This window comes from Chionomys nivalis, chromosome 1 (assembly GCF_950005125.1).
Source record: "Chionomys nivalis chromosome 1, mChiNiv1.1, whole genome shotgun sequence".
Lineage (NCBI taxonomy): Eukaryota > Metazoa > Chordata > Mammalia > Rodentia > Cricetidae > Chionomys > Chionomys nivalis.
The window spans coordinates 189,972,214-189,998,218 of NC_080086.1; the positions used below are offsets into that span (position 1 = coordinate 189,972,214).

At 38.6% G+C, this 26,005-nt stretch overlaps 1 protein-coding gene across 1 annotated transcript in view; it reads left to right on the forward strand.

Moving 5' to 3' along the window:
* Thsd7a (thrombospondin type 1 domain containing 7A) overlaps window positions 1-26,005 on the forward strand; it is a 418,389-nt gene that overhangs the window by 237,022 nt on the left and 155,362 nt on the right. The window lies entirely within an intron of this gene.

Here is a 26,005-nt window from a genome sequence, read left to right on the forward strand (position 1 = left end):
CAATTTATTATTTACAATTTATTATATATATTATATTATACAGATTAAGTACATTATTATCTATTTCCTAAATATATAAATAAAATCTGCTCAGTCTGTATAATGTTACTTAGGTATGTATTTCACAACTGGCCCCTTGGTACTGGATAGCCATTTGGGGGATTCTTACTTGGGGAAGACTATTTTTCCTGATTTTGACATTCTTTAGTTTCCTATAGTTCTTTATCTAAAGTGGAATCTCCATGAGACATCTTCCATCTATAAAAGCATGGCTAATGGTACAATCCATGTTGCAGGTTTTGTTCAGGCAGCCTTGTTGATGAGACTTCACAGGTTTGGATTCTCTGATTTTTCTAGGAGACAAAATGTCACTGTAAGCTTGCTATTCCTCTGACTCTCACAATCTTCCCACCGCCTCCTCTTTATGATCCCTGTGCTTTAGATGCAGGAGTGCATTAGACACCTGCCAAATACTTGAGCTTGTGAAGTCATGGATATTGGAGGAGAACCTCCAGGTGACATTACTTAAACCAGCATAATTCCTAACTACATTCCAAATATTTGTACCTATACTCAGAGATAAGTATAGGTCTCACTCCTCACTTTTATTATATTTTAATCTTGGCTTGGGGACTAGATAGATAGATAAGTGTGCAAAAGAGCTAGTGAATTTAAAATGACCTTGGCTGCAAGAAGATCACCATGTTATCAGATCAAGTTTATACTAATTACTTTTAAACAGTTCTGCATGCAGTTATTTATCTGCATACCAGCAAAGCCCCAGAGAATAATTCATTCAACATGCATTTGTTGGATATCAGCAAAAAATTATCACCAAATATCCAAAGACATATATGATAGGGTAACATATGACATATATTTATCATAAAATTCTTAAACTCATCATGATGGTACACAAAACAATAGTTATAATACACTATGGGGACCTGTACAACCATTAATCAGAAAGGATAGTGGGAATAGCACTGGGGCAGAATGATGACTGACAGGCTACTTAAGGAAAAGAGGGTATGGGCAGGAACTGTAGATATCTGTACGAGGCCTGGGGAATACTGTGTGTTAAGGCACAACACTAAAACAAAGTCAGAACAAAGCACACACATTCTGCGTTTGACAACTGAGAATAGAAGAGAACTTCCTAGAAAGCTTGTAGGTTGAGAAATTTAGAAAAAAGCTAGTTGATAAAAGAAAATAAAAGAAGAGAAAGAAGGAGAATATTCAGGGGAAAATTCTGAACAATAATAGTCAAAAAAAGGGTGAGGGAGCAAGGGCAGGAAGACAAATGAAGGCTTTTAAAACCAAGACTGGCTCCACTGCCTGAGCAAACGATGCGATATCAGTGACCAAAGATAAGCAATGAAGGTTTACATTTGCAACTTCCAAAATCTAATTGTTCTGCATCCACTAATTTTACCCAGCTTGTCAGCTCATTTAGGAGTATAGCCTTAGGGTAGATTTTACTACTAATGTAGCTTGAGGTTATAAGGAACTAGCATAAAACACAAATGTTAGTACATTAATATTTTCTTGGCCACTTTAGTGGCTGCATTCTTAAGACTTTTAGGTAGATTTATTACAGTAAGCTTTTCAGAGTAGTATAATTTCATTGCTCGAGGTAGATCAGATTTTACTTTCTGAATGTCAATTATGTCTTGTAGATTATTACTTTCAAAAGATCTTGAGAATTCTGAACTATAACTGGTTATGTTTTAAATCATTTTTTCAGAGTCCCTCATACCTCTTCTAAACCACTGCAAAGAACCAAAAGTAAAACAGAGAGACAGGAACACAAAAGAATATCATTATTAAGATGTATCTTTTAGAATAAAGCAAATGCCAAATAAAGGTCAGTAGATACGAAAATAATGACTTCACCTAAAATGAATATTTATGATTGGTATGTATGGCATGAATAACTTAGGAATGTGTATTCCTTTATGTACTAGGAATATTAATAAGCCTCTTAGAGGGTAAAAGTTGTATTTTTTGTTTTGTTTTGATGTGTGCATCATGTGCATGTGTGTTGTGTGTGTATATATGTGTGCATGTGTGTGTGTGTTTGTGTGTGTATGTGTGTGTTGGGCAAAAACAGCTTATACTCCTTTCTTTCCTTTCCTTCCTCAAAACATACATGTAAATTTCCCTTAGGAGTTGGTGACATTTCCCAATAGAAACCCATCCAGTGTACCAGCATCCCAGGGGTGACATATGTGGATTATAAACATGAATGAATGGAGGACAATTGAACCCTATGAAGATTATTCACAGCCTGTTTTCTTTCAATAAATACAAAAAGGCCAAATCTTATTTATAAAAAGAGACCTCTCAAACCAGCTTCTACAAACAGGCCCAATTAGAAGACAATAGTCTCAAGAAATCTTGACTGTGTTACCATGAACAGATCACCCCATATGCTATCCATATTATACTTATTTCAAAGAACAAATTCCACACTTTCTTTTACAGATTCAAACTCTTCTATAGATGTCATTTTTCACAAGTAACAAGGTATTTTTAACATCAGTTCAAAATAATTTGACTCAAAATAAACCTCTTCATATATAATCAGAGAAAGCAGGTGATATGAAGCTCATATAAACTTTTTTATTATTTTGACAGATAGGTCTCATTATGAAATTGAATGTTTATGTCCATATTATCATTAGGACAGAGTCACCTTTATCACTTTATTCATTGTTATATATAGTATTGCTAACTAATTCAAAGCACACAGGTCACAAAATACTACTGCCAGACTTCCTTTGCAGAAAATTGCAACATAAGTGATTAATGTACACATATGTTTAGTATAATACACCATAGTGCTGAATTATACAGTCAACTTATCTTCACAATATTGGGTAAGCTTGTAGCAACATCTATATGCAATATGGAAAGCTGTATCCTATTGATTTTGGAGGGTATCTCCATTTAATCCAGTTGCTGCTGCTAGCAGAAGGTAACCCTTAAAATCCTGACAATGTTTCTTCAACAATATCCAACAAGAAAATGACTGTATCTCTTTAAAGGAAAGGCCTGGTCAGATCCACACCGAGGAGTAGGGGAAATCTAACATTTTTGTTGATATACCTCATCAGGATTTAAGACAGTTGTAAATGGTATCCAGCTCATACTAGGATAAAATCAACCCTTATCACAGTATGACAGGATAGCACCTGAGGGGCAGTGACCCGTGTATATCTTAGACAGCAGATAAAAAATATTCTTCTTGGATGCTCATCATCAGTTGTGTAGGAACACATTGATTGCTTCCAGAGATCAAAGGGAAACTGAAGTAGATTTTAAGTACAATAACCCAGGGATCCTTTCACTGGGTGCAGGTTAAACATGGTTTATTTTATTGAAACTAAAACAGAGTGAAAGAGTAGATCATACTCAAGGTGATTTACGTCATAGAAAACTTGAACAGGTGTTCTGTAGGAAGCACATTAATAAAATCTGTATAAGGGTAGAGAGACTCAGGCTACCAAAAAAGACAGCCCAGACTGTGAACCTTTGTGATGAGGTACAACAGCTAAAACGATTGGTGCTTAAAAGGAAAATACAGCCGAACTGGACGGTGGAGAAAGGTTTATTAACTCATATTTCCCCATGCTCTATCAAGAAATGAGAATAAAATAATCACATTCCTCCTCAGTATAGTGTAAATTCATGTTGCTTGTAGCTATCTATAATTTTAATAATAAGCACACTTTAACCAATGCTATATCCTGAAAAAGGAAAGAAGAGGGTACACCTTTCCTGTCTATCACTTTTGAAATAACAGGTGGGTGAGACTATTTTTATATCAGCAATATTATGAGCCTGGGAAAGACTTCACAGCTTCACTGATGAGATGCTTAACCGTGTCAGAGAAGACTGTGCTTTCACACATAAAATTCTAGGCGTGGATCAAGCTATCCCATGACATGTTAATGGTTCATTTTTTTTTTGAGAGTTAATATAATATCATTATAGGTGTAGATTACAAAAAATAATGATTGCTATCTTCTAAGATTTTCAACAGCAACTATTATACCTTATATATAATAGCCATGCATACAAGTATGTAAAGTGTGGTGATAAACATGTTTACTGAGAGAAATTAAGCACTTTCCATAATGTTTTCACTTGTCTGAATATTCCATCCTGTGCTTGACTAAGTCTAATATGGCAAATTGAAACAAAAATAAAAGGCATGGTGGTTACATTTTTGAAATATATTTTTCACATAGGTGAAATGCAATATAGTTATAGAATAATTAACACATAAGAAAACACCGAAGGAATCAGATCTTTCTTGCCAGTGAGCTCTCTGAAGAGAACAGAAGAAAAGGACTGACACCCTCTGCAGTTTCCTCACCATCTCCAGGATGTTAAGAGGTTTCATTCAGTGGAATAAATGCTAATGAGAACTCACCTGCTGGGAATTAGATTAAGGTGGTTAGTGTTCTACCCAGAGGTGACTTCTGGGACTTTTTATGGGAGGAAGGGCCTACCCATGAGATCTCAAGAAGTATTCAAACAAAAAATGCAATCAAAGAAAACACTCTGTTAGAGTAGTTCAGAAGTCAGCTAAACATGCAAGCAAGGATTCCATGCCTTTGGCTTAGGTAATGTGCTCAGTGTGCTTACTGCCCCCACTGTAACATGACACAGTCTGTTTGAAATTCTTCTGAAAAATGGCTGCTCAAATATGTGAATGGATTCCCCTTTTTAAAACTAGCTAACACAGGAAGAGACCATATTTACTCTACCAGTCACCTATAAGGGAGAAGTTAATAGCGCCTCTGAATTTGAATAGACATGTTAGATCCAAAGATAAAGCAACATTAATGTACGTTGACTGGTTTGGTTACTTAATTGTTTTTATTTTAAAAGTATTTGAAAACTTTAAAACAACTTTATTCCTTTTTTTGTGACTTAAAGTAGCTAGCTTCACTGTATTTTGTACTTTTGTCCTTAAGGCTACTTCAAGGGAACCTGAAACAGAACTCAAGAAAGGCCAGCTTTTGATTCTACTTTTCCTTGTATTCTTGTCATTTCATTTTATTTTTCCTGAATATACATACTTAAAAGTTGCTCTCCCATTCCATTTTCATCAGGATGACAGACTACATTATCTCAAAATCATCTTTTCAAAACTACTTAGGCACCCAAAATGCAATGTATTTCAAATGCTTTTAAGCACAGGAGTGAATTCCTTGACTAAGAAATTCCCAGAAGGAACCAGCCAAGTTATGCTGATGCTTTCTGTCGTTACTCCTGGGTGGGGAATGGTGCAGGTTGAGGGTTATGCATTATTGTGACTTAGGAGCAGTGAAGGGATAAGGGCAAGACACAGAAATAGTAAATTGCTGTATCATCTAATGAGATTATAGCTCTGAGTGAGTGCTTCGGGAATCCCAGCTTCCCTTTCAGGAAGCTGACAGCATAGCAGCTCAGCTTGAGTTGGGAAAATGAGTCTCTCTGAAGAGACACAGCAATGGGCCTCTACTAAGTAAGTTTTACTTTCAAATTTATGGTTACTCTGGGAGTCCTAAGTGCATAAAAGCTGGGGAAATAATATAGCAAATGGTACCAAGCCAATGGATCCACCTGAAAAAAAAAAAGACAAAGGTAAAAACTACTAAAGGGGATACCTAAAGTGAGAATACAGGACTTTCACAATCAATTGCATCAACAAAAACAATAAATTTCTATTTCTGGGAAGAATAGTATAGGTGTTAACATTATATTGAATCTGTAAATTGTTTTTCGTAGGATGGTCATTTTCACAACAGTAATTCTGTCAATCAATGACCACGATGGGCAGTCTTTCCATCTTCAAGTGTATTTCTTTTCTCTTCTTTCAGAGATTTAAGGTTTTATATTGTATAAGTTTTTTGCTTCCTTGGCTACACTTAATTCCTAGTTTTGCATTTGCTTTTTTCTTTAGCTATTGTAAATATAAGTGTTTCTGTGATCTCTTTTTTGTTATTGGTATATAAGTTGACTTTGTATCCTTCTCCTCTTTAAAGTATTGATCATTTCTAGAACAGGTCTGGTGGAATTTTTCGAGATAGATATTTGTATAGTGTGTATAATACCAAGGCTTTAAATAAGAATAATATGAGTTATTCTTCTCTTATTTGAGTCCCTTAGTTTTCTTCTATCATCTTACATTTCTAGGGCTTCAAGTGTTTTATTGAAAAGGAGTTGGGTAGTGTACATCCTTGTACCCTTCCTGCTTTTAATGGTACTCTTTCAAGTTTTTCTTCATTTGGGTTGACGTTTCTTTTGTGTTTGTCGTATGTAACCTTTATTATGATGAGGTAGTTTCCTCTCATCCTGCTCTCCTAGGGCTTTCGTCATGGAAGCATGTTGGATTTTGTCAAAGACCTTTTCTGTATCTATTTAAATGCTTATGTGATTTTTGTCTTTAAATCCATTTTATTCTTCATAAAGTTATCAACTTATGGATGTCAAATCATCCCAGTATCTACAAGGAAAAGCTAATTTTATATGATATTTATATGTATGCTGGTATTTGTTTGCAAGTATTTTTTTTTATTGAAAAAAATTTTTTTCTGCCTCCTCCCCGCCTCCCATTTCTCTCCCCCTCCTCCCGCCCCTCTCCCCCTCCTCCCGCCCCTCTCCCCCTCCCCCACTCCTCTTCTCCTCCCTCTCCAGTCCCAGGAGCGGTCAAGGTTCCCTGCCCTGTGGAAAGTCCAAGGTCCTTCCCCCTCCATCCAGGTCTAGGAAGGTGAACATCCAAACTGTCTAGGCTCCCACAAAGCCAGAACCTGAAGTAGGATCAAAACCCCGTGCCATTGTCCTTGGCCTCTCGTCAGCTCTCATTGTCCGCCATGTTCAGAGAGTCCGGTTTTATCCCATGCTTTTTCAGTCACAGTCCAGCTGGCCTTGGTGAGCTCCCAATAGATCGGCTCCACTGTCTCAGTAGGTGGGTGCACCCCTCGTGGTCCTGACTTCGTTGTTCATGTTCTCCCTCCTTCTGCTCCTCATTAGGACCTTGGGAGCTCAGTCCGGTGCTCCAGTGTGGGTCTCTGTCTCTATCTCCATCCATCGCTAGATGAATGTTTGCAAGTATTTTATTGGGTATTTATGCTTATCAGAGACATTGGCCCATAATTCTTTACTGTGTTAGCCACGTGGCTTAGCACCTTTTTCAGTGAGGCAGTCACATCTTGCTTGCTCTGTATCAGGCTTCCTCTGTGTCTGAGTGAGGACTACAGACTGAATCTTTTCTCTTCCCAGAATTCTCTTGTTCTCCCTGCCCTTCTTCTACTTCCTGTCTGTTCACCTCTCCTTTACTCTTTGCCTGGCTACTAGCCAATCAGCATTTTATTAAAAAAGTACAAGGAACAAATCTTTACAGGGTAAAACCATTGTCCAACAGCAGTAATAACATTTAGTATAATGATAATATTAACTAAAGTCCTATCCTAAATATTTGTTTGTGGACATGTATATGTTTATCCATGGAAGAGGCTGGATCAAGTGTTTGACAGTGAACTCAGTTTGTATCTGTTTTCCCAAGTATTACTCTCTTGCAGGCTTTCATCTGCTCAGTAGATGCCAGTTGAGCAACTGTTCAGTTACACTAAATGTTGAGATGTTGAAGATAGAATTTTTCATAAATAGTCCTGATCCTTGTCATAAATCTTAAATCCAGCTAGTATTGGATTTACAGCATTTTTCCTATTTGAAGCTCAGAACTTACCCTTCATGAGGCTGACACGGGAAATTCCTACAGACATGCCAGCTTATAGCTATCCATGTCAGTTCTGAGTGTGCTGCATTGCAGTCATCTTTCAGAAAGATGGTCCATATTAGTTAATATTATTATTGTTGTGACAAAATAATGCTACAAAAACAATTTAATACAGAAAGGGTTTATTCTACCTTACAGTTTGAGGGGAGAGCCAACATGGTTAGGAAGGCCTGGCAGATGAAGCATGAGCCTGTAGAATAGAACAGATTCTATCCAGTCAGGAAACATAGAACAGTGAATGTTAGTATTCAATTTGTCTTCTATCTTTATTCAGTACAGAACCCTAGCCCAAGAAATAGTACAACCCAGAGTTAAGGTGGGTCTTCACATCTCAACCTAATCTAACTAATCAACGTACTAACCACAAACAAACATACCCAGAGAGTCCTCCCCACTTTATGAAAATGAAAACAGCAATTCTGTTGACGGAGCTGCGGGCTGTGTTCCATTGCCCAGCTCCCAGCACCGGCTAGCTTTACCCGAAATAACAACACACAAATTGTATTCATTTAAACACTGCCTGGCCCATTAGCTCTAGCCCTTACTGGCTAATTCTCCTATCCCAATCAACCCATCTCTAATAATCTGTGTAACACCAGTCTTACCGGGAAAGATTCAGCATGTCTGACCTGGTTGCTTGCTTCATCGCGTCTGCCCCGAGAGGAGCTGCCCTGCATCTGAGCTCACTTCCTCTTCCTCCTAGCATTTATGGGCTGGCCAATCAAATGGGCCAAGGCAGTTTGTTTATTGACCAATGACCTTCCTCTATCACTGCTGATGTTACCCAGTAAACCTATAATACTACCACATATTTTGTGTCTTGGTTGAGGGTAACCATGATAATGAATCACCCCTTGAAACTGAATTGCTGAGCATCGGAAGTGATTGAGATTGTGGAAAGCTGAGTCCCAAAACTGATACATTCTTTTTAATGATTTTCTAATTAAGACAATGAATGACCTACTCCAAATACAAATCACTCAAGATGTACTAATAGAGTTGGAGAAGCCCGGCATGTGAAGAACCTCAAACCTGAAATTTCTTATACGCTTCTCAATTAGTCTTTTTTTTTTTAATCCCAACATATATTAGCTTTTATATATGGACAATTTAAGCTTTCATATATGGACAAAGAGCATCACCACTTTGAGAAGCAGTAGGTCAAACCAGAAAAGCCTTGATTCCATAGTTCTTACATGAGACAAAGGGGAATAAAAAGAAGTCACTACTTGTCTTCAGAGGTGAAATTGTCTCATCTACACTCACCACTCACTGAGTCGTGTTTGAAGTCACTCGGCTATACATCTGTAAATTTCCCCATATCTTTCATAAAATTTGGAGGGAGCAACATAATGTCATTGTACACCAGTCCTATTACTTGAGATGGAAAGAAATTCATAACTGTTAGCACAGAACCTCCCATTAATAAGAGAAAGATGGAGTATAAAACATTTCCTAACATGACTTGAGGAAGTGGCTGTGCTTTGTATTCTTTTCATAACCCCTAAGCACTTATTTTGTGGAGTCTGTTGGAGAAGACTGATAGCTCCAGAAGGAATTCTGAAACTAGCACTCAGGGATGTGCACTGAAGAATGAATAGCATCTTTTTCACAGGCACACTCCTGCTATGTAAGGACGTAAAAGAAATGGTTTGTGGCTGACACTAGCTGTTCACTGCCTTGCTAATGATTACACAATAGGGAGTAGGTACTCTCTCCAGTGTTAACAGAGGAGTACAAACTACATTGTGGAACTCATTAATATTTATTTCTTCTAAAAGCAATGGGCAATAAAAAGGGAAATAAACCGGAGAGAATAGCAATGGGGAAAGGAAGCCATGACAACAGATTTGTCTTGGAAAAATTTCACCATCTATTGCATGCACACACACACACACAAAATCTGTATATAAAATTTAAGGATCCATATTATTATATTATTAGCCTGAAACCCTGTATAATGCTACTATTACATGAAGTCATTTTAAAAACATATGTATTTACATAGTACATTCTATACAAATATAACATTGTCAGTTTCAATAATTAAGAATTAAATATTGAAGGCAATGCATTTATTTTGGTGGTAACATACTTTTATAATGATATGCATTTGATATACTTCATTATCATTTATATTTTCTTTACTCAACAAAGCTGTCTAGCCTTAGTGTAAGAGTCCATTCTATCTATAGTCACAAGAAAGGACATAAGCTTTCTTGAAGCTCAGGTCCCCACAACAGAGACAGATGACATCTACTACTCCTTCATCTACTGAAACACATTCAGCCACTGCCCTGACTACTCAGCTATCTCTTCCCATTTTAAGAAATTATGATCTTCAATCATTTTCCTTTATTCAAAGTCCATAACTTTCTTATGGTTCTGCAAAAATTATTATTTCAGTATATATGCTTATAGTCTTTTACAATTACTTCATGAATATTAATTTCAATTCCTTAAGATGTTACACTTCCAAGAGAGGACATGGTAATTTCTCTCCATTATAGTTCTTTATTATAACACATCCTTCTCCACAAATGTCTCCATGCAGTTACTAGTCTCTCATTTGGAAACAGATTTAAGAAAGCTAAAGAGCTCTCTTCAGTTGGTGGATGTGAACTTGCTGGACACCTAACTTACATTGTATCATCTTGAATCAATCTATTTGACTAATCAACCACATCTTTCTTTTTTTGCATGTTTCCTTTGACAAGACGTAGTGGTACAATACATGTGAGGTCTACCATCAGGACTTGTTTTTATTCCATGGCAAATAAATATTACTTTTGTTTATGCTTGCTTTACTGATTAAATTGAGAAAAGGGGAGGGCTTTTAAAAAATAAAAGTTTTGCTCCAAATCTTTTGCACACAATAAAACAGTAATTGTATGTTGGCCTTTGAGAAACCTAGAGGGAGATGTATTACGCAGAGAGCCTCTTTATAATATGTTGTAAATATGTTTAGGTATGCTTACGTTATATATGAAATTACTCCTTTCTTGAGAAAGTATATGCTTTTTCCAAAGTTTTTACATTATTATTCTAGAGCAAAAAGAATTATGGCTAATTTATTTTTGTAGTTGTTGGAGACAGAGTAATTGCAGTTTTCCTTCCTTTGTGAGTCACTGCTTGAGAAGTTTAAGGAACAAAACATTGCTTAAAAGTTATAAAAGAAGTGTTTGTAACTGTATTGTTTGGTTACTCTGAAAAGAATACTTTTCACCTTTGACCTTCACTTTCCGTGACTCAGGATCCGTGGAGATGTAAAAACTATATGTCTAGAGAACATTATGCCTGAAAACCTTAACTCTTCTTAACATAATAGTAAGACTGAAAAGAAATGGCAAATATTTGGGAAAGAAATTTGTTGTTTACATGCTTCTGCTAGCTCTGTTACTTAAAATGACTTGAATCCATTTAGTCCTAACTCCATAACATATATCAAATGTAATTTGAAAATAAAGGCTCATTTTCAATGAGAAAGATGATCACTTCTTGCTGGACTTCTAAAAAACTAAAATAGGAAAGAAATCAAAGTCACTAATTTGTTGTGGTACACAGTGTTTTCCATAATTATATGACTAAGTGGTTAATTAGAAAGTAATTTTCCCCAGCACTCTGAAATGAGAAAAGACAAAGCCAGACTTGAAGCCAGCTTTTTCATAACTAAGTATAGCCACTATTTAAAAATATTTCCCTGCCCTGGGAATCTGCTCCATTGTAAATGTACAGGCTAAAGTAGATGTTTATTACTTTCTCCAAACCACTATTATAAGCTCAGAGCTAGAACGTGTGACCTAATTCAAGAAATTTTCAGAATCATTGGCACACATTTACATTTTTCTTTATTACACTCACTATTAGTTAGATTTCCTGTCTCTTCACATCTGTCCTTTGCCCCCACTGCTCATCATCAGTCCTTAAAATCCTTCCATCTCCCTGTATTGTACATATTTCCACATTATACAGTGGAGCACAGTGAGCATTGCAAAGCACACTATCAAGTGAAGATATCTCTTGATCTGTGCATAAATGCCTCTTGATGAATTCAACTCACTTCTAAGCCATAAACATGAGTTATTTTCCCATGAAGATTATCTACTATGGAGAATCTACATATTTTTTATAGAAGACTATTATTGTTCTATAAGTAGCATATTGCTCCTGGGGAAACAAGAACCACAATTCATAACTAGTAAATGGGGGCTTTTTTCTGCAAGTCTAGCATGGGAAGTTCATGCCAGGTAATGTAGCAAAATACATTAAGGTAATTTTTTTCCTTTAATCACATGAAATTACTATAACTGATCATTCTTAAAATTAAAATGACAGATCCATAAGTTCTGACATGCTAGTTCAAATAACTATTGCAAAAGTCAAATTTTATATTGGACTTGTGAACTCTTTAATTGAGTTGATGCCTAAAAATTCCTTAACTCATTTGCCTTTAGTTCTTTGTGTAGGGTTAAGGACATTTGCCCACCCATTTTGGCTCATTGGTGCCACCCTTGTTCAACTCATGCTCATACAGTCATGTTGATGAGAGTTTATGGCTATAACTTCTGATACTACTATAAGAAAAATAGCTCACGGTAAACTCCATAATCTATGGCTCCCACAGTCTTTCTGCCCACTATTTTTTTTTTTTTTTTTTTTTTTTTTTTTTTTTTATGCAAATCTGAGTTTATTCATATTATAACACAAAGAAACATTGTTTCCATGGAGAACAGGATACCATGTTTTCTTCCTGCCCAGCCACCTCTGACCCTCTACACTTCTGAGTCCCACACCCCATTTTGCCGTCCACTCCTCAGGGTCATTTTCCTTCTGTTTCTTGTTTTCTTTTTTTTTTTTTTTTTTTTTTTTTTTTTTTTTTGACAATTATCATATGTACTTATTCATAAGTGTGTTTTTATTTTTTTTTTTTTTTTTTTTTTATTTTTTTTTTTTTAATTAAAATTTCCACCTGCTCCCCGTTTCCCATTTCCCTCCCCTCCTCCCAAATATTGCCCCCTCCCCCCACTCCCCTCCCCCTATCCCCACTCCTCTTCTCCTCCCCCCACACCATTCCCCCTCCCTCTCGATACTGAAGAGCAGTCCAAATTCTCTGCCCTGCGGGAAGACGAAGGTCTTCTATCTACGTCCAGGAAGGTGAGCTTCTAAACAGGCTAAGCTCCCACAAAGCCAGTTCATGTATTAGGATTGAAACCTAGTGCCATTGTCCTTGGCTTCTCATCAGTCTTCGTTGACCGCCATGCTCAGAGAGTCCGGAATCAACCCATGCTTATTCAGTCCCAGACCAGCTGGCCTTGGTGGGCTCCTAATAAATCAGTTCCACTGTCACAGTGGGTGGGTGCATCCCTCGTGGTCCTGATTTTTTGCTCTTGTTCTCCCTCCTTCTGCTCCTCATTTGGACCTTAAGAGCTCAGACCGTTGCTCCAAATTGAGACTCTGTCTCTACCTTGATCCATCGCCAGATGAAGGTTCTAAGGTGATATGCAAGATATTCATCAGTATAGGATAGGGTCATTTCAGGTTCCCTCTCCTTAGTTGCCCAAGGTACCAGCTGGGGACATATTCCTGGACACCTGCGAACCCCTCTAGAGTCAAGTCTCTTGCCAACCCTAAGATGGCTCCCTTAGATAGGATATATACTTCGCTGCTCCCGTATCCATCCTTCCTATATCCCAACCATCCCAATCCCCCGAGCTCCTCCCATCCTCCCCTTCTCATATTTCTCATCCCATTTCCCCTTTGCCCCATGCCACCTCACCCGCAAGTTCCCATTTTTTGCCCTGCAATCTTGTCTACTTCCCCCTCTCCATGCGGATGACTATATGATTTTCTTTGGGTTCACTTTCTTATTTAACTTCTATAGGATCGCACATTATATGCTTAATGTCTTTTACTTATGGCTAGAAACCGATTATGAGTGAGTACATCCCATGTTCCTCTTTTTGGGTCTGGGATACCTCACTCAGGATAGTGTTTTCTATTTCCATCCATTTGCACGCAAAATTCGAGAAGTCATTGTTTTTTACTGCTGAGTAGTACTCTAATATGTATATATTCCACACTTTCTTCATCCATTCCTCCATTGAAGGGCATCTAGGTTGTTTCCAGGTTTTGGCTATTACAAACAATGCTGCTATGAACATAGTTGAACAGATACTTTTGTCATTTGATGTGGCATCTCTTGGGTATATTCCCAATAGTGGTATTACTGGATCTTGGGGTAGGTTGATCCCTAATTTCCTGAGAAATCGCCACACTGATTTCCAAAGTGGTTGCACAAGTTTGCATTCCCACCAGCAATGAATGAGTGTGCCTCTTTCTCCACAACCTCTCCAGCAAAGGCTATCATTGGTGTTTTTGATTTTAGCCATTCTGACAGGTGTAAGATGGTATCTCAAAGTTGTTTTAATTTGCATTTCCCTTATCGCTAAGGAGGTTGAGCATGACCTTAGGTGTCTTTTGGCCATTTGAATTTCTTCTGTTGAGAATTCTCTGTTCAGATCAGTGCCCCATTTTTTTATTGGGTTCATTAGCATTTTAAAGTTTAGTTTCTTGAGTTCTTTATATATTTTGGTGATCAGACCTTTGTCTGTTGCAGGGTTGGTGAAGATCTTCTCCCAGTCAGTGGGTTGCCTTTTTGTCTTAGTGACAGTGTCCTTTGCTTTACAGAAGCTACTCAGTTTCAGGAGGTCCCATTTATTCAATGTTGCCCTTAATGTCTGTGCTGCTGGGGATAAACGTAGGAAGTGATCTCCTGTACCCATATGTTGTAGAGTACTTCCAACTTTTTCTTCTATCAGGTTCAGTGTGTTCAGACTAATATTGAGGTCTTTAATCCATTTGGACTTGAGTTTTGTGCATGGTGATAGATATGGATCTATTTTCATTCTTCTACACGTTGACAACCAGTTCTGCCAGCACCATTTGTTGAAGATGCTCTCTTTTTTCCATTGAATACTTTTAGCTCCTTTATCAAAAATTAGGTGTTCATAAGTTTGTGGGTTAAAATCAGGGTCTTCTACTCGGTTCCATTGATCGACTTCTCTGTTTTTATGCCAATACCAAGCTGTTTTCAATACTGAGGCTCTGTAATAGAGTTTGAGGTCAGGGATGGTAATGCCTCCAGACGATCCTTTATTATATAAGATTGTTTTGGCTATCCTGGGTTTTTTGTTTCTCCATATAAAGTTGATTATTGTCCTCTCAAGATCTGTGAAGAATTTTGATGGGATTTTAATGGGGATTGCATTGAATCTATAAATTGCCCTTGGTAGAATTGCCATTTTTACTATGTTGATCCTCCCTATCCAAGAGCAAGGGAGATCCTTCCATTTTCTGGTATCCTCCTCAATTTCTTTCTTCATTGACTTAAAGTTCTTGTCAAATAGATCCTTTACTTCCTTGGTTAGGGTTACCCCAAGATATTTTATGCTATTTGTGGCTATCGTGAAGGGTGATGCTTCTCTGATTTCCATCTCTGCTTCCTTATCCTTTGTGTATAGGAGGGCAACTGATTTTTTGGAATTGATCTTGTATCCTGCAACGCTACTAAAGGTGTTTATCAGCTGAAGGAGTTCTTTGCTGGAGTTTTTGGGGTCGCTTATGTACACTATCATATCGTCTGCAAATAATGAAAGTTTAACTTCTTCCTTTCCGATTTGAATCCCTTTGATCCCCTTATGTTGTCTTATTGCTATTGCTAGAATTTCAAGCACTATATTAAAGAGGTATGGAGAGAGTGGACAACCTTGTCGTGTTCCTGATTTTAGTGGAATAGCTTTGAGTTTCTCTCCATTTAATTTGATGTTAGCTGATGGCTTGCTATAAATAGCTTTTATTATATTTAGGAACGACCCTTGTATTCCTAATCTCTCTAAGACCTTTATCATAAAGGGATGTTGAATTTTGTCAAATGCTTTTTCCGCATCTAATGAAATGATCATATGGTTTTTTTCTTTCAGATTATTTATATGATGGATTACATTGATAGATTTTCGTATGTTGAACCAGCCCTGCATCTCTGGGATGAAGCCTACTTGATCATAATGGATAATTTTTCTAATGTGTTCTTGGATTCGGTTTGCCAGTATTTTATTGAGTATTTTTGCGTCGATGTTCATGAGTGAGATTGGCCTGTAGTTCTCTTTCTTGGTTGTGTCTTTGTGTGGTTTTGGTATCAGAGTAACTTCAGCTTCATAAAAGGAATTTGGCAATGACTTCTCTGTTTCAATATTGTGAAATACATTAAGGAGTATAGGTATTAGGTCTTCTTGGAAGTTCTGGTAGAATTCTGCATTAAAGCCGTCTGGACCTGGGCTTTTTTTGGTGGGAAGGTTTTTTATAACAACTTCTAATTCTTCGCGACTAACGGGTCTATTTAGATTGTTCACCTGGTCCTGGTTTAACTTTGGTATATGGTACTTATCTAAAAAAGTGTCCATTTCTTTTACATTTTCCAATTTTGTGGCATACAGGTTTTTGTAGTAAGATCTAATGATTCTCTGAATTTCGTCTGTGTCTGTGGTTATGTCTCCCTTTTCGTTTCTGATTTTGTTAATTTGCGTATTCTCTCTCCGCCGTTTGATTAGTTTGGATAGGGGTTTATCAATCTTATTGATTTTCTCCAAGAACCAGCTTTTTGTTTCATTGATTCTTTGGATTGTTTTCTGTGTTTCTATTTTGTTGATTTCAGCCCTCAATTTGATTATTTCCAGTCTTCTACTTCTCCTAGGTGAGTCTGCTTCTTTTCTTTCTAAAGCTTTAAGGTGGGCTATTAGGTCTCCAATGTGTGCTTTCTCCGTTTTCTTTATGTGGGCACTTAATGCTATGAACTTTCCTCTTAGCACTGCTTTCATAGTGTCCCATAGGTTTGAGTATGATGAGTCTTCGTTTTCATTGAATTCAAGAAAGACTTTAATTTCTTTCTTTATTTCTTCCTTGATCCAGGTGTGGTTCAGTAGTTGACTGTCCAATTTCCATGAGTTCATAGGCTTTCTGGGGATAGCATTGTTGTTGAATTCTAACTTTAATCCATGGTGATCTGATAAGACACAGGTGGTTACCGATATTTTTTTGTAGCTGTGTAAGTTTGCTTTGTTACCGAGTATGTGGTCTATTTTCGAGAAGGTTCCATGAGCTGCAGAGAAGAAGGTATATTCTTTCTTATTTGAGTGGAATGTTCTATAGATGTCTGTTAAGTCCATTTGATTCATTACCTCCCTTAATCCTCTTATTTCTCTGTTAGGTTTCTGTCTGATTGACCTGTCCATTGGTGAGAGAGGAGTGTTGAAATCTCCTACTATTAGTGTGTGTGGTTTGATGACTGCCTTGAGTTTTAGTAACGTTTCTTTTACATAAGTGGGTGCTTTTATATTAGGGGCATAGATATTCAGGATTGAGACTTCATCCTGGTGAATTGTTCCTGTTATGAGTAAAAAATGTCCATCTCCATCTCTTTTGATTGATTTTAGTTTGAAGTCAACTTTCTTAGAAATTAGTATGGCCACACCTGCTTGTTTCTTAGGTCCGTTTGCTTGATAAACCTTTTCCCAGCCCTTTACTCTGAGTAGATGTCTGTCTTTGTGGTTGAGGTGTGTTTCTTGTAAGCAGCAGAATGTTGGATCCTGTTTTCGTATCCAATCTCTTAGCCTGTGCCTCTTTATAGGTGAGTTGAGTCCATTGATATTAAGTGATATTAATGACCAGTGGTTGTTAACTCCAGTCATTTTTCCTTTCTTTCCTTCTTTCCTTTGGTAGTAGAGTTTGTGTGTTTCCCTTCTTCAAGTTGTGCTGGTGAAGGGTCATTAGATGTCTGAGTTATTGTGGGCATTGTTGGACTCCTTGGTTTGTGATTTTCCTTCAATTACTTTCTGAAGGGCTGGATTTGTGGCTACGTATTGTTTAAATTTGTTTTTATCCTGGAAAATTTTGTTTTCTCCATTTATAGTGAACGAAAGCTTGGCTGGGTATAGAAGTCTGGGCTTGCATCCATGGTCTCGTAGTTTCTGCAGTATATCTATCCAGGACCTTCTGGCTTTCATGGTTTCCATAGAGAAATCAGGTGTAAGTCTGATAGGTTTACCTTTATAGGTAACTTGACCTTTTTCCTTTGCAGCTCTTAATATTCTTTCTTTATTCTGTATGTTTTGTGTTTTGATTATTATATGACGAGGAGATGTTTTTTTTTGATCCAGTCGATTTGGTGTTCTGTATGCTTCTTGGACCTTCAAAGGAATATCTTTCTTAAGGTTGGGAAAGTTTTCTTCTATAATTTTATTAAATATATTTTCTGGACCATTGAGCTGTAGATCTTCTCCTTCTTCTATCCCTATTATTCTTAGGTTTGGTCTTTTTATTGTGTCCCAGATTTCCTGAATGTTTTGTGATGAGAATTTGTTGGTTATGCTGTTTTCTTTGATGAGAGTGTTTATTTTCTCTATGGTATCTTCAGTGTCTGAGATTCTTTCTTCTATCTCTTGTAATCTGTTGGTGGTACTTGTCTCTGTAGTTCCTGTTCGTTTATTCAAATTTTCCATCTCCATCCTTCCCTCGGTTTGTGTTTTCTTTATTACTTCCACTTCATTCTTCAAGTCTTGAACCGTTTCCCTTACCTGTTTGATTACTTTTTCTTGTTTCTCTTGGTTTTCTTGGGTATCTTTGAGAGATTTATTCATTTCCTCTACCTTTTTGTTTGTAATCTCTAATTGGTTGTGGCAGTTTTTCACCTCCTGTTTAAGGTCCTCTATTATTTTCATAAAATTCACTTTTGAGTCGAATTCTTCTAATTCTTCTGGATTAGGGTGTACACTTCTCATTTCGGGATTCCTGGATCCTGGTGATGTCACGTTGCCTTTCAAGTTGTTGGGGGAATTCTTGCATTGGCGCCTGCCCATCTTTTCCTTCAAATGGAGCCAGGAGAGGCCTGATGTCTTGGACCAGTCTTTGCTGTGACTAACTCTCTAGGTGTATCTCCTCAGTGTAGGGGCAGGAACCGTTCTCTTCCAGGTGAACTCCTCAACACCAAAACATGGATGCGTGGTATTCCAATGACCCGCGTAAAGAAGGCCGAATGCAAGGGGTCGGGCGGGGTCAAGTAGAACACAGGCGACACTGCAGTACAAGCTGGAGGTGCCTGCGCTCCCTTTCGGGGGTTGCTGAGGCCTGCCCGCTAGGCAGGCACTCACTGCTCTGGTTGGGTATCCTTAGTGTAGGGGCGTTTGTGCTCTCTACCGGGACCGTCCGCCCCAGGATAGTACACACTCACCCGTCCCGATGAAACTTCTGGCACCTACACAGGAACTCCTGGATGCCCCAATGAGCCAGGGACTAAGGGAAGTAGGGCGCAGGCAGAGCAGGTCCAGGAGATCACAGCAGAGACTGCAGCCCCAGCAGCAGGGGCCCGCTTTCCCTGGCGGGGACCTTGAGGCCTGCCCTCTAGTCAGGCACTCACTGGTCTGGGCTGGTAGCCTTAGTGAAAGGGCAGGAAACTGTTCCACAGCTAAGGACCTTGCAGACAAGGCAGGCTTGGGGGTGGGGGTGGGGGCGGGTGTGTAGGAGAGAAAGCCTTGCAGCAGGAGCTGGGGGAGGGGTGTTTGTGCTCTCTACCGGGACCGTCTGCCCCAGGATAGCACACACTCACCCGTCTCGATGAAACTTCTCGGCACCTACACAGGAACTCCTGGATGCCCCAATGAGCCAGGGACAAAGGGAAGTAGGGCGCAGGCAGAGCAGGTCCAGGAGATCACAGCAGAGACTGCAGCCCCAGCAGCGGGGGCCCGCTTTCCCTGGCGGGGACCTTGAGGCCTGCCCTCTAGTCAGGCCCTCACTACTCTGGGTTGGTAGCCTCAGTGAAAGGGCAGGAAACTGTTCCACAGTAAAGGACCTTGCAGACAAGGCAGGCTTGGGGGTGGGGGTGGGGGGCGGGTGTGTAGGAAAGAAAGCCTTGCAGCAGGAGCTGGGGGGGGGGGGCGTTTGTGCTCTCTACCGGGACAGTGCGCCCCAGGATAGCACACACTCACCCATCCAGATGGGACTTCTCAGCACCTATGCAGGGATTCCTGGTGGCCCCAATGAGCCAGGGACCAAGGGAAATAGGGGGCAGGGAGAGCAGGTCCAGGAGATCACAAGCAGAGACTGCAACCCCAGCAGCAGGGGCCTGCTTCCCCTGGCGGGGACCTTGAGGCCTGCCCTCTAGTCAGGCACTCACTGGTCTGGGCTGGTAGCCTTAGTGAAAGGGCAGGAAACTGTTCCACAGCTAAGGACCTTGCAGACAAGGCAGGCTTGGGGGTGGGGGTGGGGGCGGGTGTGTAGGAGAGAAAGCTTTGCAGCAGGAGCTGGGGGAGGGGCGTTTGTGCTCTTTACCGGGACCGTCTGCCCCAGGATAGCACACACTCACCCGTCCCGATGAAACTTCTCGGCACCTACACAGGAACTCCTGGATGCCCCAATGAGCCAGGGACAAAGGGAAGTAGGGCGCAGGCAGAGCAGGTCCAGGAGATCACAGCAGAGACTGCAGCCCCAGCAGCAGGGGCCCGCTTTCCCTGGCGGGGACCTTGAGGCCTGCCCTCTAGTCAGGCCCTCACTACTCTCCTTTCTGCCCACTATTACACAATATTCCTTTAGTCTTAGTTACAGAAGAATATTTTGTACATGTATTCTTTGAGACTGGGTTCCACAACTCTGCCTTTTGATTGGTTGTGGTTTCTTGAGTATGGCTGAGAGCATGAGAGGTGGTCTTTCCAGGGAAGAGCACACAAATTTTTTGTTTACTTACAAACATTCAGCCCTAAAAACATAATACAAGAAACATTATATAGACTCAACAGGTTACGTTTAAAGTTATTTGTGTATATACAAGCTGAAATAATTAATGAAAAAAGAGGACATGAGCTTGATTTGGAAGAATTTGGGGTGAGGAAATGAAAAGAAATGGAAAAAAGAAATTAAATTACAACCTCAGAAATAAGTAGAAATACAAAAATACAAAACTTGAAAATGAAAAACTATTTCCTTAAATTTTGCCTGATTTTCATTTATTTCTGTTATAAGAAACAGTTTTCAGGGTTAGAGATTTGGCTCTGTGATTACGCCAGCTTATTGCTCTTCCAGGGAATCTGGGTTTAGTTCCCAGTACCTACATCAGGTGACTCACAACAACCTGTCACTACATGCCCATGGGATCTGATGTCCTCTTCTGGCCTGCAAAGGCACTGTACCATATGCTGAATAAAAACTCACAACATACACACACACACACACATGAATAATAAGAAAAGATGCAGTCTTCTATGCTATTTTTATTTTTGTTTTATAAAAAAAATATTGTATGAAATAATAAAATATATTTCTGATTATTTTGGAAATCAATATAATAAATATTACAATGGGTTTACAAGAAAAACTCATTTTAAAGCAATTTCTACAGTTGTTTCTACATTAATATGAATTAGAATGCAATGAGGGCAAAGAAGTGAACTCAACATAGTATGTCATTATTGCCTAGGTCTCCACTAAGCCCATGTATGAAATTAGAGGAAAGGTATTCTCCAATGAAAGTTATAAGACTTTACAAAGATATGAGCCTGGATAAAATACCACCTCTCTTCTGCAGGTGCATCGTTGCAGGGACAGATAAAAAGTTTACCTAGCCAGATGTTCATGCAGCTGTAATTCAATATCCTTTCAGTGCTCTCTTCATAAAGGCCGGCGGGCAAATTTTCTTTCTGATTCCCAAACCAGAAACTTGCACTTTTCCTATGAAACTACTTCCTATTACTTCATAGGCACAGGGAACCTCACAATTATTATAATGGTTATGTTTACACTCACTGTTATAAATTTAGAGATAGAATCTGTGGTCCAAAAGCATTGGTTCAGGAGTCAGAATTAAAGTTAACACCTTAAGTTATGTAAATATATGCTTGGTAATCATCTTATCTTGAAGACCATATGAGAATGCTAACTCTCCTCTTCCAAGAAATCACATCATTGTTGTTTCTGAGTATTCCTGGTATTTCTTTTATGCTTTCCTTATGGCTGATAACAAAACAGAATATGTTTAAGGAACTTTATTTTCTTTGAAGTTATAGTGACAGGAAGGAGGGAGAAAAGAGGGATGTCCAATGCTTACAGTATGTGGAACAGTTCTCTAAGAGGTTTGCAATTATTTGCTGATGGAACCTAAGCCTATGAATAAGTACAATTACTTTTAAAGAATATTGACATATAGAGTTGGATAATAAGTTCTACCCATGATTTTTCATCAAATAAGTCTGAATATATACTTTTTTCTGAAAACAAGTTTTATTTAAATAACGGTTTAAATCCATTACATAACATTAAAACTGAAAGGGAAAAGAAAACAACAACAAAAAAAAAGTTTGTTTCTTCACATGGCACTGGGTAGCTGCTACTATTGAGTTGAAATATATACAGCTAGCCACATGACCGATGGCATCAGTTTGGTATTTGTTCCCTTGTCATAAGTTTAATTGATGCAAGACTGGCCCCACGTTTCAGTTCTTCCAACATCCCTTGGGATATGCCTGGCTAAAAGATTACCCTGGTGATGAGCCAGATGTCCATGACCCCTGGGGAAAGATAACCCTTTCTAAATTCTGCCTACCTGGTAGGACACCAGGGGCTTTTGCTCGAGACTCCCTCTAGTGGCATAGCTACTATGGTGTTGCCCATTCTCTTCACCTGGACTGTTCAAGTGGTGACATTTCTCCTAGGGTAGGGAATTCTGTAGGGGGAAAACCAAGGAGCTGAATGTTTACTTGTAATTGCAGTGCTGTGGATTTAGGATTACTAAGAGCAAACCAATTTGGAGTTGGAAAAAGATATTTCCCCTCCAGATACTACTTTTAGAATATTTGCCTTAAAAATTCTAATTCAGCCTCAAAGCCAACGGTCTATTAAAGTTGCCCTTCTGACGGTACCAAACATTGTAATTCATGTGTGCATTCGCTTTTGTCTGTTTAGTGAGTGCTCTGTGTATTATGGGCACTTTTCTGAATCTTGAAAACAGAGCTGTTAACAACCCCCACAAAATTCTCTCTGTTGCCAAATGATTTCAATTGAAGGAACCAGGTTATAATAAACAAGAAAATATCATATAACCATGTGCATAGTGCAGAGGGTTAAAATAGAGTTATTACGTGTTCAGTAAATATTTATTAAAGAAAAAAATGCACTCAGTAATGAAGTCAAGTCATCAATAAATATGATTAGCAACTAATCCAAACTCTGTCAGTACTAGCTAGGGACAGAAGACCTAAAGCATGCATAATTATTAATATAACACAAAACCTAGCAAGTAAATATTCGAAGTCATCAGCAAAAATGCTTTTGACTTCTATTTCCTGACAAAATAATATAACTGGTAACATCCCAATGAATAAAACTCTGACATTTGACAACACATGCAAAATACCTATTTTATACATATTTTTTTAAAAACAGCCATGATTGTGAACACTGTGAGCAAAGCTTTACAATTTCATATGTGTTTCTCTAGAGATTCTTTCTACCACAGAGAAGGAAAGATAAGTGTTGTGTCAGGATGAGCTATGCAAAGAAGTCAACCATCGACATTCTGTGCTGTTGGAGTGACTCGGGTCTGAGGATAGGACACAGAATATGGGGATCTGCTTTGTAGGGCAAGAAGCAGAGTCTAGCTGTATATACATTACACTCCACAAGTCCTTGACCTGAGTGTGGCTGTATGTGCACAGGAAGAAAGCTTTGAGGCACAATGGTGACCTTTAGCTGCAAAACGGAGAAGTAAGATACAGTTCGATGTAACGTGAATTCTAATCGATCTTAATAATAAAAACCCAGATCACATATCAGAGTAAATGCTGAAAGATCAGAGAGACAAAGGAGCAAGCCACAGCCAACTCTTGCCTTACCAACACCTCAGTGAAAAAGGGGCTGAACTCCTTGTCTCCACCTGTCTTATTTCTTCTCTCTCTGGCCATCCATATTACTTTCTGCCTGTCTGTACAGACCTCCAGACCTCTATGGTTAACTAGTGACTAGTTCCACAATCTGATCTTCAGTCAAGCTTTATTTGTTAGAGCACAAACAAATTATCACCATAGTCCAGTGTTAACAATATCCAAGAAAGTTAAATGATACTTTTTGAGTATCATTAAAAGTAAGGGCCATACTGTCTCAGTTGAGCTAAAATTTAAAACTAGGCCTAATATAAATGATATCAAACTTTACAGAAACATCAGGATCTTTAGGTATCAAATAAACAATGAATTATAAATGATAGGTGTATCTCCCAGGCCCTTTATCATGCATTGTTCATACAGTAAATGTTGCTGTCCATGACTATAAATATAAAAAGACACCCTCTATCAAGAAAAAAATACTGGAAGTAACACTGAAATGGCTGAGATACTATAATCAGTAGACAAGGGCTGTAAGGACCACCAGCTTGAAGCCTTAACTGGAAAAATTGTCTAGGAGAACGAATGCACAGGGGTATGAGGAGCTAAGCAACCATTTAGGAATGTAGAAATAAATGATGCTCTAACTGTGCAATAAATAAACTCATAGAGTGGGCTTAGCAATTGGAGATTGAAAAACAAGTCTAAATCTAAGTGGTGTGAAAGAAAATAGAAATTGCTGCGTTTCAATAGACAAAAGGATTATTGTTCTTGAAGACAGGGAAATAGAAATGATCAGATCTAAAGAAAAGAAAACATGAATACTAAGCAGGATAGGCGAAGGGAGAGCAAATGGCTGGTATTAAGAAGTGCATGTAGTATGTGTGGTAGTGATACTACAAAGGAAGACTGGTCTGTCAGAAAACGTTGGAATAGATAGCATTCGAAATTTTATCAAATTTGTTGAAAAACAATTCAGCTTACATATCTATGAAACTCAGCATGTCTCAAAAGAAAGCATACAAAAGCACAACGATGGGGGTGTATTGGCTTTAATTGTAGCAGACTAGCAACAAAAAAGGAAAAATCAAGTGCAATTCACACACGTGAATGGAGGTAACAAATGAGGGTGGAAATCTTGTCAGAGAAAATAGAAAACTTGAAACAATGGAACATCTGCTGAAAAGAAATTCAGAATTCTCTATCAGTGAAAATATTCTTTATTATAAATTATGGAAAGCTGACTTCTTGAAGGAAATGACAGCTTAAAGCATTTCTTATGAAGCACTTAGGATACACAAAGTGAAAATAAAATGTGTACGTTGTGTGTTCTTGGATGATTTTTTATATTTCCCTGTGAACAAGTTGGTGAGATTTTAAATAAAAGAATACGTGTACTGCAGTAGGAATCATATCAGACATACACTAAGTTGTCATTTAATATGATCTAAAATATTAGGTAAAGCCAGTGATTTAGAGTAGGTTATCTTTCAACAAGACTGCTAGATGCTGTGCAGAAATAGCTTTATTGCAGGAAAGGTATGCGTACTGTGAAAGCTGAGCCCACGGGACTGAGTGAGAATGCAGGGCTCAGTTTCTCTGTCCTCCCTCAGAAGATGCTAATTTCTCATGGCTCGATAACCTCCCCCGTCTCCTCTGTTGCAGACAGCTTCACCCAGTGGAACTAAATCGTGTAGTCTTGAAGAGAAACCCACTTCGCTCTTCGTATTAGGAGCTCCTCAGATTTGTTTGATGCCAGGTGGTCAAACCTAACTCCTGACAAATTAATGTGACTTCCCATCTGCAGTGCAGCTGAGACCATTGTGGAATAATTCCCTCCCAGAGACACAAGCTGAGGAAAACCATGCCCGAGAGGGTCCTATGAGGATTTCAAGAATGAACTCAGAAATGACCTCAAAATAAAAATTAGCTAAATACATTTGATACCAGATCTCTGATTGTGGATGTTCCTCTCAATATTTCGTCAAGTGTTCTACTCACATTTTATTCTATGAGATGCCCCAGAAAGGCAAAACTGGAAGCCCAAATCACCACAGTATATTCTGCCTATAGATCTTTCTTACGAGTTATGCTGGCATATTTTCCTCCTCAACCAGTAGAACTGAAATGCCAAGTGTAGTGGATATTTAAACATGGGGCTGTCATTTTAGCTTTGAGCAACCTGAGACTAGGAAGCACAGCCATTCCATTTCTTTGTGTGATATTTGGAATTTCCCAGAGATGTTTTGGGAATAAATGGAAAGTCTGAAAGCTGAGAGTGAGCACCCTTCTC